Raw genomic sequence first — 17,798 nt, 5'->3', positions numbered from 1 at the left:
TCCCTGTTAGGTACCTTCCCAGACATTCCCTGCCCCATCCCTCATTTAGCTTCTCTTTGTGTGTTGTCTTCCCTAATTATATTATAAGCTCCTTGAGGGCAGGAAGTCTTCCTTCTTACATACATACACACACGCACACACACACACATAATATACGTATATATACAAAATATTTTCATGTATATGTATATAAAAATATCTTTCATATCTCTCTCTGTGTGTATACACACACATATATATTTATATATTTATATATTTATATACGTGTCTCCCAAGTGCTTAGCACAGTCCTTCACACTTAATGGATGCTTAATTAATGCCTATTAATTGACTGACTAGCAATGCACTCTTCAACTGAGTGACCCTGACCTCCTTGTTGTTCCATGAACAAGATATTCTATCTCTTGGCTCCAGGCATTTTTTCCTATCTCCCATGAGTGGAATTTTCTTCCTCATCTCTGCCCACTGCGTTCCCTGGTTTCCTTTAAGTCCCAATTAAAATCCCATTTTCTGCAGGAAATCTTTCCCAAACTCTCTTAATTTTAGTATCTTCCATCTCTTAATTATTTCCTTTTACCCCCTCCCCATATAAATTGTTTGTACATTTGTTTTCTTCTTGCCTCTCCAGTTAGATTGTGAGGTTACTGACAGCAGAAACTATCTCGGTAACTAGGTAGCACAGTGGATAGAGCAGTGGGTCTGGAGTCACGAAGACTTGAGTTCAAATCCTACCTCAGACACTTACTAGCTGAGTGACCCTGGGCAAGACACAACCCTGTTTTTCTCAATTTCCTCATATGTAAAATGGAGATAATAATATCACCTACATCCTAGGATTTTTGTGAAGATCAAATGAAATGATAATTGTAAAGCACTTAGGGCAGTGGCTGGCACAACTCGTTGGTTGGTTGTTGTCCTTTGTTCTCGAAGAGGATCAAAATGACATCACCACGATAAACTTAAGTTTCAATGTGTCCGAGTGTGGCTGATCAGACCAATACTAGCTTAGAATGCTTTACTACAGATTGGGCACAGATATTCTGTATGAACATTTGGGGTGAATGCTCCAAATCTGTGCATCCTATGTTTACTTTGCACTGTCTCAATTCTGTTTTGCTCATAGAGCACAGCGCCCTTTCTGATGTGGGCACGCCATGCTGAGTGGTCCTCTGCCAGCATCTCCCATGTCACACAATCAAATCCAAAGTTCTTGAGAGAGACCTTGAGAATGTCCTTGTATCACTTCTTCTGACCACCATGTGATCGCCTGCCCTATGTGAGTTTTCCATAAAATAGTCTTTTGGGCAAGCATACATTTTGCATTCAAACAATGTGGCCAGCCCATCAGAGCTGCACTCTCTGAAGCACAGTTTGAATGCTTGGCCGTTCAGCTCAAGCAAGGACTTCAGTGTCTGGTACCTTATTCTCCCAGGTGATCCTCAGAATCTCAGTTCAAATGGAAGTGATTCAGTTTCCTGGCATGGAGCTGACAGATGGTCCATGTTTCACAGACATACAGCAATGAGGTCAGCACAACGGCTCTGTAGACCTTTAGTTTGGTAGTCAGTCTGATACCTTTTCTTTCCCAAACTTTTCTTTGGAGCCTTCCAAACACTGAGCTATCTTTGGCAATGTGTGTGTCAACCTCATTGTCAATGTGTACATCCCTGGAAAGTACAACCAAGGTAAGTAAACTTATCCACAGCATTCAAAATATCTCCATTTGTTGTAACTGATGGTTCCACGTATGGATGGAGTGATGGTGGCTGATGGAGCACCTGTGTTTTCTTGGTGTTGATTTTTAGGCCAAAATTAGCACAGGTAGCAAAGAATTGATCCACACTTTGTTGCATCTCAGCTTCAGAGGCTACATTGAGTGTACAATCATCTGAAAACAGAAAACCATGCACCAATACTCCTTCCACTTTGGTCTTGGCTTGTAGTCTTTTCAAATTGAAGAATGTACCATCAGTATGGTAGTTGGCCTTAGTGCTGTGTTCATTCTTGTTGAAAGCATTTGACATCATGGTTGAAAACATCATGCTAAAAAGCATAGGAGCAAGCATACAGCCCTTTTCACTTCATTGGTGACTGGGAAGGCACAAGAGCATTGTCCACTATTGAGAACCCAGGCAAACATGCCAGCATGAAATTGATGTACAATACTGATGAACTTTTCTGGGCAGTCAAATTTTGACATAATTTTCCCTAAGCCCTCATGACTAATAGTGTTGAAGACCTTGGTCAGATCTACAAACGCTGTGTATAGACCTCTGTTCTGCCCCTGGCATTTTTCCTGGAGTTGTCGGGCAGCAAACACCATATTGACTGTTCCTCGGCCCTTTCTGAAGCCACACTGGCCCTCAGGTATATGACCATTTTCCAGGTGAACGATCAGCCTATTAAGGAAGACTCTAGTGAGAATCTTACCAGTAATGACTAAGAGAGAGAACCTGCTGTGATTGTCACAGGACAATCTATTCCTTTTACTTTTATAGAGATGGACAGTGGAGGCATCCTTGAACTCCTGGCAGATAAGTTCCTCTTGCCACATAACCTGGAATATTTCAGTCATCTTTTGTATGAGCAGATAGGTCCCCCTATCTTGTAAATTTCAGCTGGAATAGAATCAGCACCAGGTGCTTTGCTACATGAAAGGAGTCTAATGACCCTCAAAACCTCTTCTTAGTTGGAAGTTCAGCTAAGGAGGGACTGACTTCAACCTGAGGTAAGTGGTCAATGGCTTCAGCATTGATTGATGATGGTCTACTGAGAACACTATAGAAATGTTCAGCCCATCTCTCTAGGATCATGCCCTTATCAGTAATCAATGTGACTCCATCAGCACTGAGTAGTTATGATGCACCATAGGTTTTCGGTCTGTAAATAGCTTTCAGGGAATCATAAAAGTGCTTTGGATTGTTACTATCAGCATAAAACTGAATTTCATCTGCCTTCTTACTGAGCCTGGAATCCTGCATCTCTTTAAGCTTTGCTTGTACTTTACTTTTGATGGAATTAAATGCAGCCTTCTTAGAGGTGGATGAACTATCCTTCTGGTAAATCCTGGGGAGTTCTTGTTTTTCATTTAGCAGCTTCTGGATTTTTCCCATCATTTTCATCAAACCAGTCCTGGTGTTTGTGAGTGTTCTGACCCAGATGAGCAAATGTAGTTCTGTACACCAAATCTCTGAAAGCTGCCCACTCCTTTTCTGCTCCACTATTGCCAACTGTGTGTTGTTTCAACTTTCCTTCCAAGTTAGCAACAAAGTGTTTACACTCAGAGAAGAGCTCTAATTTGTTGACATTAATTCTTCTGGTAGTCATTTTGTCTTGGGGGCTGCACTTTTGATGAATGAGAATATTTAGCTTGGAAAGAATAAGTCTATGATCAGTCCAGTGCTCTGCACCACACATTGCTTTTGTTACTCTCACATCTTGTCTGTCTCTTCTCCTTATAGTCACATAGTCTATTAGATGCCAATGTTTGCTGCGAGGGTGCCTACATGAAGTTTTATTGTGTTTAGGTAAATGGAAAACAGCATTGGTGATGAGAAGGTCCTGCACAGAGTAGGTATTTAATCAATCTTAGTTAACTGTTTAATTGAATGGATGTTAGAAACCACATATTAAGGGTACTTACAGTGAAGACTTCTACCAAGATGACTGTTAGGTAATATTCAAATAGGAGTGCCCCTCAATAAGCTAGAAATATGCCAAAAGAACAACAAAAAGAAGGAAAGGAAAGAAGACTTCAGAAAGAAATATCATCAATAAAACAAGGAAAGCTACTGAGAAAATGAGAAAGAAGGTAAAGCTCCTAATACAAACACTGAAGTGGAAAAAAAACAAGAGAAATAGCTAGGAATATAATCATTCTGCCATTGCTGCAGCTAGATTCTTAGAAAAGAGAAAGAAATACATACAAGAACCCCAAATAGTTGGAAGCATAATAACCAATGAATCAACAAGCATTCTTTAAGCATCTGCTATTTGCCAGGTGAGGTGATATACTAATGATACTAAGACTTAAATGAAATAGTCTGTCCCCTCAATATTTGCATTCTAGGCATGTTGGGGAGAGGGGAGAGGGTACGATGCTAGCTATTATATGATTATATAGTTAAAAATACAAAGTAATTGGAAGTAAGTGGAATAGCAGTCAAGATCAGGGATGGACTAGGGGTAGCATTTGGGCTAAATATTGATAGAAGATACAAATTTTAAGAGATGAAAGTGATGGTTTTCTATCTATTCTTTCACACTCAAAAAATGTACAAGGGTACAAGCAACAGACCTAGAAAATGGATAAGTTATAGTGGCCTGAGTGTTATTGACATTCTAGAAAATTCAGAAAAATAGAAGGATGTGGACTTTGCACAATTCTTTTGATAACTCCAGACTTCTTCCTCAAGCAAAGGCTCATTTTTTTTAACGACATTATTTTTCCAGTGAGGTTGCATAGCTGCAAGTAACAGACTACTTCAGGAATGCTAATGATGATAAATTTGAGAGCCTAAATGAAATGGATGATCATTTATAAATATGTAACATGGTAAAATTAATGATATTGGAAGTAGATGACTAGATAAATGTGAAAAGAATCAGACTAGACGTGGAAGAACTACTCTGTTAAAAAACAAAACAAATAAACAAACAAAAAACCAAGCCCAAATAGATTCAGGAGTGAATTTAAATGGATTTTTTAAAAAATTCTCTCCCCTTGACAGAATATTTCACTAGATTTTCTATTAGTGACCATGTTGAACTGTGATCACTTTAACTCCTTATTCTACTTAAAAAAAGATACATCTATAAAATATTCTGACAAGTGATCATTCATCTTGTGCTTAAAGATGTAGATCTCTAAACAACTTTTTCTGAAGAAAACCCATTCCACTTTTAGGCTGCTGTAATAATTGGGGAGTTTTTCCTTATGACAAGTCAAAATGTTTCTCTGTAACTTTTACTCCCATTTCTCTTAGTTCTGCCTTCTAGAGTCAAATGAAACAAGTCCAACCCATTTCCTATGAGACAAACTTCCCAACACTTGAAGATAGCTATCATGTCCCCTTTGGTCTTCTCTTCCGTATGCTAAAATACCAAGTTCCATTGGCCGGTCATTTTATGATGTGATTTTTGATACTTCCTACCTTCCTGGTCATCCTTCTCTGAAAATACTTCATGATCTTAATGTCCTTTCTAAAATTCATAAGTGAGAGGGGGGTAAAAGCCAAGATGGCAGAGTAAAAGCAGAGATTTGCTTGAGCTCTCCCCCAAACCCCTCCAAATACCTGTAAAAAATGACTCAAAACAAATTCTAGAACAGTAGTCCACAAAATGACAGAATGAAATAAATTTCCAGCCCAAGACAATCTGGAAGGTCAATAAGAAAGGTCTGCTGCACTAGTCTGAGAGAGGAGTGCAGACCAACTCTGGCCATGCCAGCACACACTGGATCCCTCAGTAAACCTGGAGCATGCCTCAGGGACTGAAACACTGGCAGCTGTGGCAGTCTCTAGACTTTTCAACTTACAAAAGCCAAAGACAACTTAGAAGGTCAGTAGGAAAGGTCTGACAGACCTGGGTTAAGGAGGAGCATGGTCTGGCCTCAACCCTGGCATGGTGGTAGCAGTGGTGGTGGCAGCTGCTGCTGCTTTAGGAGCTTTCAGCCGACAGCTTGTGGGGGGATCAAGCAGCTGATTAGAGGGGGATTGCAAGGATCCCTTTGCTGGTACTAAGGAGCAAATGAAAGCTAATGGCTCTTTGAGAAATGAAGAACAAAACCAAAAGAATGAAAAAATAGAAGACACCATGAAATATCTCAATGGAGAAAACCACTTACCTGGAAAATAGATCCAGAAGAGATAATTTGAAAATTATTGGACCACCTGAAAGTCATGATTAAAAAAAGAACCTAGACAACATCTTCCAAGAAATTATCAAGAAAAATTGCCAGAGGGTAAAATAGAAATGGAAAGAAGCCACCAGTCATCTCCTGAAAGAGATTCCAAAAGGAAAACTCTTAGGAAGATTGTAGTCAAATTCCAGAGTTCCCAGGTAAAGGAGAAAATATTGCAAGCAGCCAGAAAGAAACAATTCAAGTATTGTGGAAAAAAAATAAGCAGGTTTTTGCTGATTTACACATTAAGGATGGCTTGGAATATGATATTCTAGAGGTCAAAAGAGATAGGATTAAAACCAAGAATCACCTACCCAGAAAAACTGAATATAATCCTTGAGGGGAGAAATTGGATATTTAATGAAATACAAGACTTTCAACCATTCTTGATGAAAAGACCAGAGCTGAATAGAAAATTTGACTCTCAAATACAAGATTCAAGAGAAACATGAAAAGGTAAACAAGAAAGAGAAATCATAAAGGACTTATTAAAGTTGAACTGTTTACATTCCTACATGGAAAGATATATATATATATGTATATATTCACACACACATACATAGAGGGCACAGATGAATTGAATATGAAGGGATGCTATCTAAAAATAAAGTTAAGGGGTAAGAGAGGAATGTACTGGGAGAAGGAGAAAGGGAGAGGTAGAATGGGGTAAATTATCTCACATAAAAGGGACAAGAAAAAGCTTCTACATTGGAGTGTAAGAGGTGGAGAGGTAAGACGGAATGAGTGAATCTTACTCTCATTGGATTTGGCTTAAGGAAGGAATAACATATACACTTAATTGGGTATGGAAATCTATCTTACCCTACAGGAAAGTGGGGGGAAAGTGATAAGAGAGAAGGGGATGATAGAAAGGAAGGAAAATAAGGGAAAGAGGTAATCAGAAGTGAACACTTATGAGGAGAGACAGGGTCAAAGGAGAGAATAGAATAAATGGGGGGCAGGATAGGATGGAGGGAAATGCAGTTAGTCTTTCACAACATGACTATTATGGAAGTGTTTTGTATGACTACACACGTATAACCTATATTGAATTGCTTGTCTTCTGAATGAGGATGGGTGAGGAGGGAAGAAGGGAGAGAATTTGGAACTCAAAGTTTTAAAAACAAATATTAAAAATTTTTTTTACATGTAACTGGGAAATAAGATATATATATATAGATAGATAGATAGATAGATAGATATATAGATATATATATATATGTATAGACAATGGACTACAGAAATCTGTCATGCCCTACAGGAAAATACAAGGGAAGGGGATAAGAGAAAGGCAGCAGGGGTGGGGGATGATAAAAAGGAGGGCCCCTTAGGGGAAGGAGTAATCAAAATACATGCCATCTTGGGGTGGGGGGAGGGGAAATATGGGGAAATACTGTGAACTCAAAATCTTGTGTAAGTGAATGTTGAAAACTAAAAGTAAATAGCAAATAACTAAAAATACCAAAAAAACTCATAGGTGGAAATGCATATTAGACTTGCTTAGGTTAGACAATGACCAACAAAAAAATGAAATCTTTTAGACCTCTGTCTTTAACCAATAATAGTTCACATTATTGTGACACTTTAAAGTTTACAAAGCACTTTTATTATAACAACTTTTTGAAGTAGGTACTGCAAGTATTGTTATTCACATTTTACAGATGAAGAAACTGAGGCACAGAGAACTGAAGTGAATTCTCAAGGTTCATATAGATAGAAAGCGTCAAAACCAGCATATGAAACCAGGTCTCAAAGTTCTAGTGTACTCCACCATACTGCTTATCAACCAAAATAGTGCTTCTTGTGAAGGTTGCCTTTTTGAACAAAAATCATGACATTTTACAATGAATTTGTTTCATTCTGTAGTCTTGTTCTTCTTAAGATTGTTAGTACTTGCTTTTTCTGTGATCAAGAAATTTTGAAAATTTGGAAAGGTTTTATAACTAAATGAAATCTGGGGAATTTTCAGCTTCAGATAACTGATAGGTATAAGACTATAGAGTAGTATGATTTGTAAGTTCTGGGATATTTTATCCTTTATGGAGGGTATTATTTTTCTTCATGGGGACAATAAAGGTTCAGTTTAAGCTGACTTTATTTAGATTAAGTGTTTTAGAGGGATGTCTGGCCAATCATTTCCTTCATCTTTATTGTTGTTCAGTCACATCTGACTCTTTGTGACCCTATTTTAGGGTTTTCTTGGCAAAGATACTAGAGTGGTTTGCCATTTCTTTCTCCAGCTCATTTTACAATTGAGGAAACTGAGGAAAAGAGGGTTAAGTGACTTGCCCAGGGTCACACAGCTAGTAAATGGCTGATATCAAATTTGAACTCAGGCCCTCCCAATGGCAGGGCTGGCACTCTATCTACTGCGCCACCTAGTTGCCCTTTTCCTTGATTTTTACTGTGTCTTTCAACAAACTTGTGTCCCATACAGCAGTATGCTTGAAAATGTTTAAAAACTGGACTGGGGGATGAAAGGGGAGATGTACACATTTTTAAATTTAATCTGCATTATTAGCATAAGAATCTAGATAATCAATAAAACAGTAAATTAAGCTCTGGTTTTTAAGGTTTGCTGATTTCTGAGGTGTGAACACATTGAAAATCTAACCGCTGAGTCTTCTGGAGCTGGTAGAAGCTGGCCACAGCACATCCCTGCTCCTGTAACTATGACTATGTTATATAGATTATGTCCTATAACAAAAAATTGTTAAATTCTAATCCAGTCCTTTATCATCCTTTGTAGTTTAAAAAGCTTACAGGAAATACTGGCATGATCTGAGAATGATGTTTATTCCTATCCCAGGTAACATAATTGAGTCTAAATTGATGACATTAGAGTAGATTCCAGTCTTGGGTAAGTGGCATCAAAATGAGTAAAAAGTGGACATCTTGGTCAAACTCTCCAACTCTCTGGGGGATTATAATGAAGGTAGTTATTTGCAAATTAAGTTATTAATTTTTGTGGCTTAGAGCCCCTGATGGTAGACTCAGCCATCTTTGTTGTCACATTAAAAGTCTCCTCTAGTTTTCGGGTGAACATCCTCAAGGTTTTATAATATTTCAGAGCCTTGAGATATAAATGCCTTTTGTTGAGTATTGAGAGCATAAACTGAGACTATTACTAACAATTTGTTAATGCAAATTGCTTTGGACAAATCTAGCCTATTCCTTAGAATCTCTTTCAAGGCTTTAGATATCAACTGGAATTTTTTTAAAATAATTAGTTTGGCAACACCTCTTGCTAATCCATTTATAATTCAGTAGCATTAGTAGCTAATTAGATGAATTTCTGTATATTTAATGTAATATTACTATTTCAGAATTTTCCTCTAACTAGCTCTTCTATCTTCTTTTTTGACTAATCGTTATAGTTTTAGGTGATTTTAAAAAATTCTTCAGTCATTCTCATAACAGAATTACTGGCTAGCTTTTGGATGAGGTCCCATTTTTAGAACCAAAACATTAACAAGCTAAAAATCCAAAAACCACTTCTTCCACCTGCAATAACAATTGTAGCACAGTACCCCAAGTGCCTAGAAAGTCTAAGCAGAAGCATGTGAATAAACTCTCAGTTGTGGAGAAAAGACAGAACCTCTGAATCAAGTTCTCTACTTAGGGTTCTTTCCTAATCACCAGGAGGCAGAAGGAGTAAGTATTACTCAGGCACAGTGAGAAATGGTTCACTTGGTGTTTCTTTTGATTGGTGATGTCTTTTTCCCTTTTCTCTGTTTCGCTCCCTTGTTTCTCCTTTTCCCGTCCTTGCTTTTTCAGTATTTTATGTGGATTTGGGAGCCACTACCAATAAATATTTTTATGTTTTATAGTGGCATGGAGGGAAAGAAGAGCCCTAAGGATACTCAATTTTTGTGTCCACAGAAATACTATTACTTCTTTCATAGAAGCGGTATAGTGTGTGGAGGAGAAGTGAGGCTGGTGACCTGCACAGCCCTCTCTCACTCAGAAAAACAAAAGTCAAGTGCAAGTCATGTCATCATTTCTTTGATGGTATGGTCTTCTTTGGCAACAAAAGACGAACACACACATGGTGTAGTGGATAAGTTGTTGGACCTGGAGTCAAGAATTCCTGGGTTTGAATCCTACCTGTAACATTTACACTGTTTATTTATTTATCCCTACTGTGACCTCCTCTTAATCCATTTTCTTATCTGTAAAATGACCATCATAATGCAACGCTTTGTAACAGGGTTGTTATGAAGAGCAAATGAGATATAGGTAAAATTCTATGCAGACCTTAAAGTTTACACTGATTCTTCTTCAACTGAGAGTAGCAATGCTGTTGGTCTTGCATGGATTCTTCTATATTAATTGTTATTATTTGTTATTAGTTTTTTCAAATTGTTATTATTATTGTTATTATTACATCCTGTAAATGAAGGGTCAGACTCAGTGACCTCTAAGGTACCATCCAGATCTAAGTCTGCAATCATCTTTGCCCTTTTCCTTAAGGTCTCTAAGACTATACCTTGAAGTCCTGGGGTTTGCTTCTTCTGCTACTGCAGGGATGTCTTGTGTCTTGCTTTGGCCTTTGAGTCTTGTGTCTAGGACTAGATATGTTCTATATGTGTATGCTATCAATGGGACTTATCTTTCTTCCACTTGGAAGCTTTATGCCAACCAAATTGTTGCTGTTTGTCCTTTGTTCTTGAAGAGGACCGTGACATCAGGAAGGTGATAGCATGTGAAATGAATTGCAAATGAATTGGATTTAAGTGAGGGAGAGCTGTACAAAGCCTCGCTTTCACCTCCATCTGACTCCAGTGGCAAGATACAGATCAGGACAGCTACAGATGACCCCCACCAGCTTGTTAGCAATCTTCCAATATTGCTTCCTTCTTTTGTGCTTCAAATCCAAGAAAGTGCAGGAAATTCTTTTATTTCTATTATCATTGTTTTTAACTTTGTGGGCAAGTCTTCTCTGCTTTTAATCCATTCCTTTTCTTCTGTCAGAGAGTTTTGTAATCCAGTAACTTCATATAGCACAGGATAGAGACAGAAAAGTGCTTTGAGCTAATTTCTGTCATTTAGTAATTGGGTTGCTGAAATTTTTCAACAAGGCATTTTTGGTTGAATGTCTTCTACAGTTTGCTTAGCATAGTGTTTGCCACACAGTAGGTGCTTAATAATTGTGTATTGATTGATTTTGCTCATCTTTTCACTATTATTGTTGGTCAGTCATGTCTGACTCTTTGTGACTCCACTTGTGGTTTTCTTGGCAAAGATAATGGAGTGGTTTACCATTTCCTTCTCCAGCTCATTTTACAGATGAGGAAACTAAGGCAGACAGGTTTAAGTGCTCAGGGTCACACCATTAGTAAATGAAGCAGATTTGAACTTTTCCTGACTTCGGGCCTAGCATTCTGTCTGCTGTTTCACCTAGCTGCTGTGTTTCTATTATTATAACTTCTGAAGTCAGCTTGTTAGGATAGTTGCTTTCAGTTGAAGAAAAATCCAGTTGTGTTTATCATAGCCAGTTTAGAAATGTTTTTTCTCTCCAACGTCCTACTAAAGCTCTTTCTCACTGTTTTTTTGTTTTTGTTTTTGTTTTTTTTGCTGGATTTTTCCTTTCAGAACTATTTGACATGAAGGCTACAGGAATTCTTTAAGGACCTTCTATCTGTCTTTTTAATTGACCCCCTACTTTGATAAAATCTAGAAACTTCAGAGAATTCCCTAGGAATAGTCACCAGCTCCTCTTACCCTTAAAGGGCTGCACTTGAGGACCTAGAGGGCCACATGTGGCCTTGAGGCTGCAAGTTCCCCACCCCTGCTCTAGTACCTCACTCCAAGACCTGTATATTCTCCATGACTATTCTACTCCCATGGTGGAAGATCCAGCAAGATGGAAGACTAGAGCTTCCATATTCCTGCTCTTTGCCCCGCCACTGTTTTTCAGGCATCTCTCCCCTTATTAAAGCTCCATTGCTCTCCTTTTGCTGTTCTGTGGTCATTTTAGATTTCATGGGTCCTGTTGCATAGCTGTGTCTCTCTTCAGCTCTGTTTCATCATTCCCTACAGATTGGTTCTCTTTCATAAGAGAGTAACACTTAACTCCTCTTCAGGTACCAACTCTAAATCAGATGATCCGTGGTAGAATTTGAGAATGCCAGCGTGTCTGGGGATTTTTCGAGCCTCTTTAGGATTAATGATAATTCAGTAAAGGATATTTTCATTCTTTCCAATAAATATTTTTTCATATATATTGTAAATGTATGTCTGCAAGTGGGGAATTGGCTTTAGTGTATGAAAAATTAGAGGGAAAACACAGCATGCTCCTATTTTCCTAGTTTTCTTAGATGGAGGCAATGAGGGAAGAGAGTGAGATCATCTCCTAAAATTTGTGTCATGAGAGAGCCTTTGATACATGTGACAATTATGCAATGGAGAACGATTTTGAATATCTTTTTTTTCACTAGCTTAACTCAGATTAATGGCATACATTTATATTTTGTTTGGAATATGTTCTGTATGAGAAAGTGACAAAAGTGCATTTCTTTTCAAATGTTCAGTCTTTCCATTAAGCATACTGACCTTGCCCTCACATAATTTGTGAGGTTTTTTAAATGTTGCTTTCCACACTAGCCTTGCAAAGTGCTTGTCTTACACCAATTTGCACCCTATCTATACTTCTTTGCACTAAGTGATCACCATTCCAAGGGATAATAATGATAACATTAACAGCTGACATTATATAGTTCTTTATGGTTGATGTTAATAAACTGAGGAGAAAGGAACTTAATAGTTGTAGTTAGAGCCCTGAGTATTGCAATGTTTTATCTCTGTCATTCTGCCCATTTTGAAGCTTTATATAACTTCAAAATATCCTTGTCATGTATTACTTGATGTTTGGTATATATGCTTCATTTTACATATGTGTGAACTGAGAAGAAGCTAGATAATAACCCAGGGTCACACATCATATCTGTGGCAGAACTAGGAATAAAACCCAGGTCATCTGATAACTAGTGCATTGTGCCATTTACTATGTCTCTTTCAAATGATTGTGGAGTCCTTCCTACTACCAGGAAAAATGTATTCCAGAAAAAAATGTTTTGAGGAGCAAACCTTTCATAGTGTTGTTTTTTTTTAGTGCTTGAGATAAATTACCATTGGTAAGAAGATCTTAAATAATAAAAGGATCTAAAATATCAAGGCCCTCTGACTAGATTGGTGTCATGAATAAGTAAGGAAGAGTTGTTAGAACTGCTCTATTAGCCAAACTGTAGAGGAACTGGAGCTTCCTTTTCATTTGGATGCTTGGGAATTAGCAATCAGAGATGAAAGCATACGCTGGAATTCACAGAAAAGCAGATGGTCTCTTCAAGAGGGTTCCTCATAGTCCTTTCCCTGTTGAGTCAACCATCTTCTATGGCATACCATTCACCAAGTTCAGGAACCATTCAAAGGTAGAAGTTTAAATTGTGGGCTCTCCAAAAAAAATTGCAATAAGACCATTTTCCTTTTTGCTAACTACAAAATAAAAGTTAATAGAAAAGGACCTCATACTCTGTTTTTGTTAAATTCCCCCACTTCCCTGGCCCATACATTTCAGTGTTACTTGGGTAACAGCTAGGTTTTATAGCTCTGTCCTCTTTTATCTCAAGAATATGTATCTAAAGGAGAGGAAGGGTAAAAGGGTACACCAGTTTGAAATGAATAAACATACCAGTAAGCAGCTAACCCTAGGTTTTCTTTTTTTAATGTTGAAGGTCTTGTGAAATTCCCCCAATCAGATATCAGGGCATTCAAAACAGGCAACAGAATATGCTACCATATAGTAGAGGGGAAACATAGGTAAAATATCTTAAACAGAGTATCTCCATTTGCTTTCTGTTGCTGAAAGAGGACTCAGATCTCACACTTTTTTTTGCTCAATATTATTTATGAATAGGATTTTTCTCAAATAAGTTAACGTGAAAGATATTTGTAATTATATCTTATCTACAATCACTGGAGAAGGTCACAATGGTAAGGATATAACTTATGGGATTGTAGGATTTACGACACTAAGGGGTATTAGGAATCATCTAGTTAATTCTTGTATAGGCTAGCTGCGTTGAGCCTCACAGGGGAAGAGAGGCTGGTGCCCTTGTCTGAGTTTCAGTGGTATCAAACTCAAACAGAAATGGAGGCCACTAAACTACATAAGGGTGCATGCAGATTGCATATTGACTTAAAAAACTACATGTTAATACAATCTATATTGTATTTTTATTTAGCTTGTTAAATATTTCCCAATTGCATTTTAATCTGGTTCAGGGTGCACTTGTTGTTGGTATTGTGGGTAGTTTTTGATACTTGTGATCTAATTCAACCCTCTCTTTCATACAGATGAAGAAAAACTCTGTTAACTTAAATGACTTACCCAGGTCACAGAAGAAGTTAAGTGGTAGAGACAGGACTCAAACCCTACTCCTCTGACTTAGCAACAGTCAGCGTTCTTTGTACTATGCTCCATTAGTGGTTATCAATATCATAGGGTCTGCAGCTTTAACTGATAGAAAAATCGATAGTCATTGTGGATCTATGAAGAACACCTAGGTGTTAAAGGTTTGGGAGGTCAGATTGAAACTGCTCAAACCAATGATGGCCATTACAACGGGAAGAAAGAAGTCAAAGGGAAATGACTTCCTCTTATAGGTATGATAACAACCAGGAAGGGAGAACAATTGATCTCTGGGGCAGGAGGGCTAGCTGTCATGGCCAATGACTATGACAAGGGCACTGACCTCCCTTCCCTCTGAGGCTGCACATGGTTAGCCTCTGTGAGTCAGACCAAAATGAATCTCCTGAGCTTGTGTTTCTGATGGAGGCCTCACGTCGGCTTAACTGACTGTGTTGTCAGAAAAAGTCAAAGATCCAGATGTGAGATCTCTGTGAATTCCTGAGTAACTCTCCCTGTGCATCTGTCTGGGGTTGTATTTCCCTGTCTTTGTTGACCCTGGAGAGAATCTCATGCAGTGGGTTCTACACCAGTGGGCATGGGGAGTGTTGACATTCCCTTCTGAGTCCTTCCTTATTCTTTCTGGTGTGCTTGAGCCAGAGATATTGCAGAACACTGGCAGTCAGATGTTGTGGTATCCTTGCAACAAAGAGACAATGGGTCAGTCAGCAAAAATGACTCAATAGCTCTGGAGTCTTTCACCTTCTTCCTCTTCTTCTTCTTGCTCTTCTAAAACAATAACAACACCTTAGAAGCTCTTTTGTTAAATTTATTCATTTTTTGATAACGTAGACATAGTCAAGCAAAACAAATCCACATATTTGTCATTTCTAAAGTGCTTATTTTACCTCAGTATACACCTCGTTCACACTTGCTTTGTATTAGGCAATCATTCCTACTAGTCACATTCTGCACCTTGGGTCCATCTCCCTGCTGTCACAGGGTGGGTGGCATGACTCATCTGTCCTCTGGTGTCATGGATGTTAATTGCATTGATCAGCTACATCTTTCAATGTTTGCCTTTACAAAGTCATTACTGTATAAATTATTTCCCTTGTCTCTCATAATTTCTCAAGTAGAAATGTCACAGTCGGTATACTTTTAGTCTTCGGAAGCCTTGCAGCATAATTTTTGAAACTCTGTTAGGTTAGATAATGAAAGTTAAAGTTGAGAGTGGAAGGTTAGGATTACAATTTCTCAGAGTTCTGCTTGTATATCAAATCACTGGCAAAGTCCATCAACTCTTCTAGAATAATCATTTGGGAGTTGACAATATATCCTATTTAGAAATTTCTATGAAATAAGTAGATTCATTTCACATATGAAAAATCAGCCATTATTTTATAGATTGCTTTTCTTTGTATGTCCAAACTAAAATCTATTGATGATTATAAAATCTCTAGTTTGTCCTTGTATTAACACAACTATTCTCAACATAATGACAGAGATGTAAATTTTTTGTTAAGTTTGAAGCAACGGATTTTTTAAAAAGCTATTTGTGGGACAAAGGTGAAAAATGGAAATTTAGGGTTAAGCAATACTTAATTTGGGGAGCACATTTACATTGTTGATTTAGGAACATGAAATATGTTATATGTAACTTGGTCTTCAAATTATCATGTTTTGTGTATTAAGTTTTAAAGAATAGTTTATTCAAGCTATAATTGCAATTTTATTAAGTATTTTTCTGATTTTGTTAACAATGGAGTTTTAGGTTGCCAAAGTAGAATCTTGCAGCTTTTAAGTTTTACTATTAATGAAAAAATGGTAAAAACAAGAACAGATGAAACTATCAATACTGTCATTTTTAATTTAAATTTTGTTTTTTTAAAATCAATAAAAACCTTTCCTCTCTCCATTGAGAATGAGAGACAAAACTCCTTTACAAACACATATAGTCAAGCAAAACAAATTTCTACATTGTCCATGTCTAAAAGAAAAAAAGTGTATATAGGTACATACACAGTGTGCTTATGTGCATATATATTATATCTGTATCTATATACATACACAGAGACATGTATACATGTGTATATATATGTGTATACAGAGACATGTATATGTATATACATACACAAACATCTCATTCTGCACTCTGTTTCTTTCACTTTTCGATCAGGAGGTGGGTATTATGTTTTATTATTAGTTCTTTGAAATTGTGTTTGGCCCTTTCATTGATCAGAGTTCCTAAGTCTTTCAAAGTTGTTTGTCTTTACAATATTGTTGCCACTGTATAAATTGATTACTTTTCTCTCTTTTTTAATAAATTCTTCTCTTTTCACTTCACTGCATCAGTTCATACAAGTTTTTCCAGGGTTCTCTGAAATAATTTCCTTCATCAATTCTTCATCCCAGTAGTATTCTATCACCTTTATAGGCTATAACTTGTTTAGCCATTTTTCAGCTGATAGGCACCCTCTCAGATGTCTGTTTGCCAAGTCAAAAGGAGGTATGAACATTTTTGTATATTCTTAGTTTGTTTTGCTTAGGATTAATCCTTCCTTTTATCTACCTTCCCTCTAATCCCTCCTTCTCCCTTTTCTGCTTTGCTTCATATTTCCCTGTTAAGTGAAATCTGTTTATGTACCCAGCTGTGTGTGTGTATTCTGTTTCCCTCCTTTGACCAGTTCACATGACAGTGAGTCAGTCATCCCCTACCCCTTCTTCCTTGTATGTATAGATGTGTGAACTAATTTACCTTCCTTTTCTTTCCTTCACTAGTGTATTCTTCCTCCCTTCTCTTTCCATTTTTCTTTTAAGATCATACATAGAACCACTCCCAGGCCCTCTTTCTAATTAGACTACTTCTATGACCCCTGATAAGCTTCAGAGGGGACACATGTATTATATCCCTATTTTAGAATATAAACAGTTTATTCTTGTTTAGTCCCTTATGATTGTGTTTATCTTTTTAGGTTTCTCTGAATTCCTGTGTTTGAACTTCAAAAGTTCCGTGTAACTGATCTTTTCATCAGGATTCTTGAAAGTCCTCTATTTCATTAAAAGTCTATCATCAACATTGTTACAAATTTTTTTTGATGTTTTGTGGGGTATAATGCCTGCCTCGATATCAAGAAGATACAGAAAACACCAGAAAATGAGAGGGAAATACACAGGAGGTAACCCTAATAAATAATAATAATAACTAATATTTTTGTAGTACCTACTATGTACCAGGCACTGTGCTGTTTTACAGATATCACAGATAAAAAAGTATAAAAAACAAAGAAAAAATTCACATTAATGCTAAACATTTTAACAAAGTAGAATCAAGCAAATCCAACAAAAAATTACATTTCACCATGTTATTTTTTTTAATCCATCTAAAGTTTTGGCTTAAAAAAAGAGTTGTTGGTACAATGGAAAACACTCTGGAGACAGCAGACCTGATTTTGGGTCCAACTTTTGACTATACTGGTGTGATCTTGG

General features: G+C 37.3%; 1 long non-coding RNA gene across 1 annotated transcript in view; it reads left to right on the top strand.

Annotated features, from left to right (window-relative positions):
- The window catches only part of LOC140533166 (uncharacterized), a 29,076-nt gene extending 11,558 nt beyond the window's left edge, over nt 1-17,518 (top strand). The window contains exon 3 of the long non-coding RNA XR_011976818.1: nt 17,285-17,518. This is a non-coding gene — a long non-coding RNA (uncharacterized lncRNA). The remainder of the gene's footprint in view (nt 1-17,284) is intronic.
- The last annotated feature ends 280 nt before the right edge of the window (nt 17,519-17,798 follow it).

Source organism: Notamacropus eugenii, chromosome 3 (genome assembly GCF_028372415.1).
Source record: "Notamacropus eugenii isolate mMacEug1 chromosome 3, mMacEug1.pri_v2, whole genome shotgun sequence".
NCBI lineage: Eukaryota > Metazoa > Chordata > Mammalia > Diprotodontia > Macropodidae > Notamacropus > Notamacropus eugenii.
The sequence above is the reverse complement of the archived record's forward strand: the minus strand, read 5'-3'. Positions and strand labels throughout refer to the sequence as shown.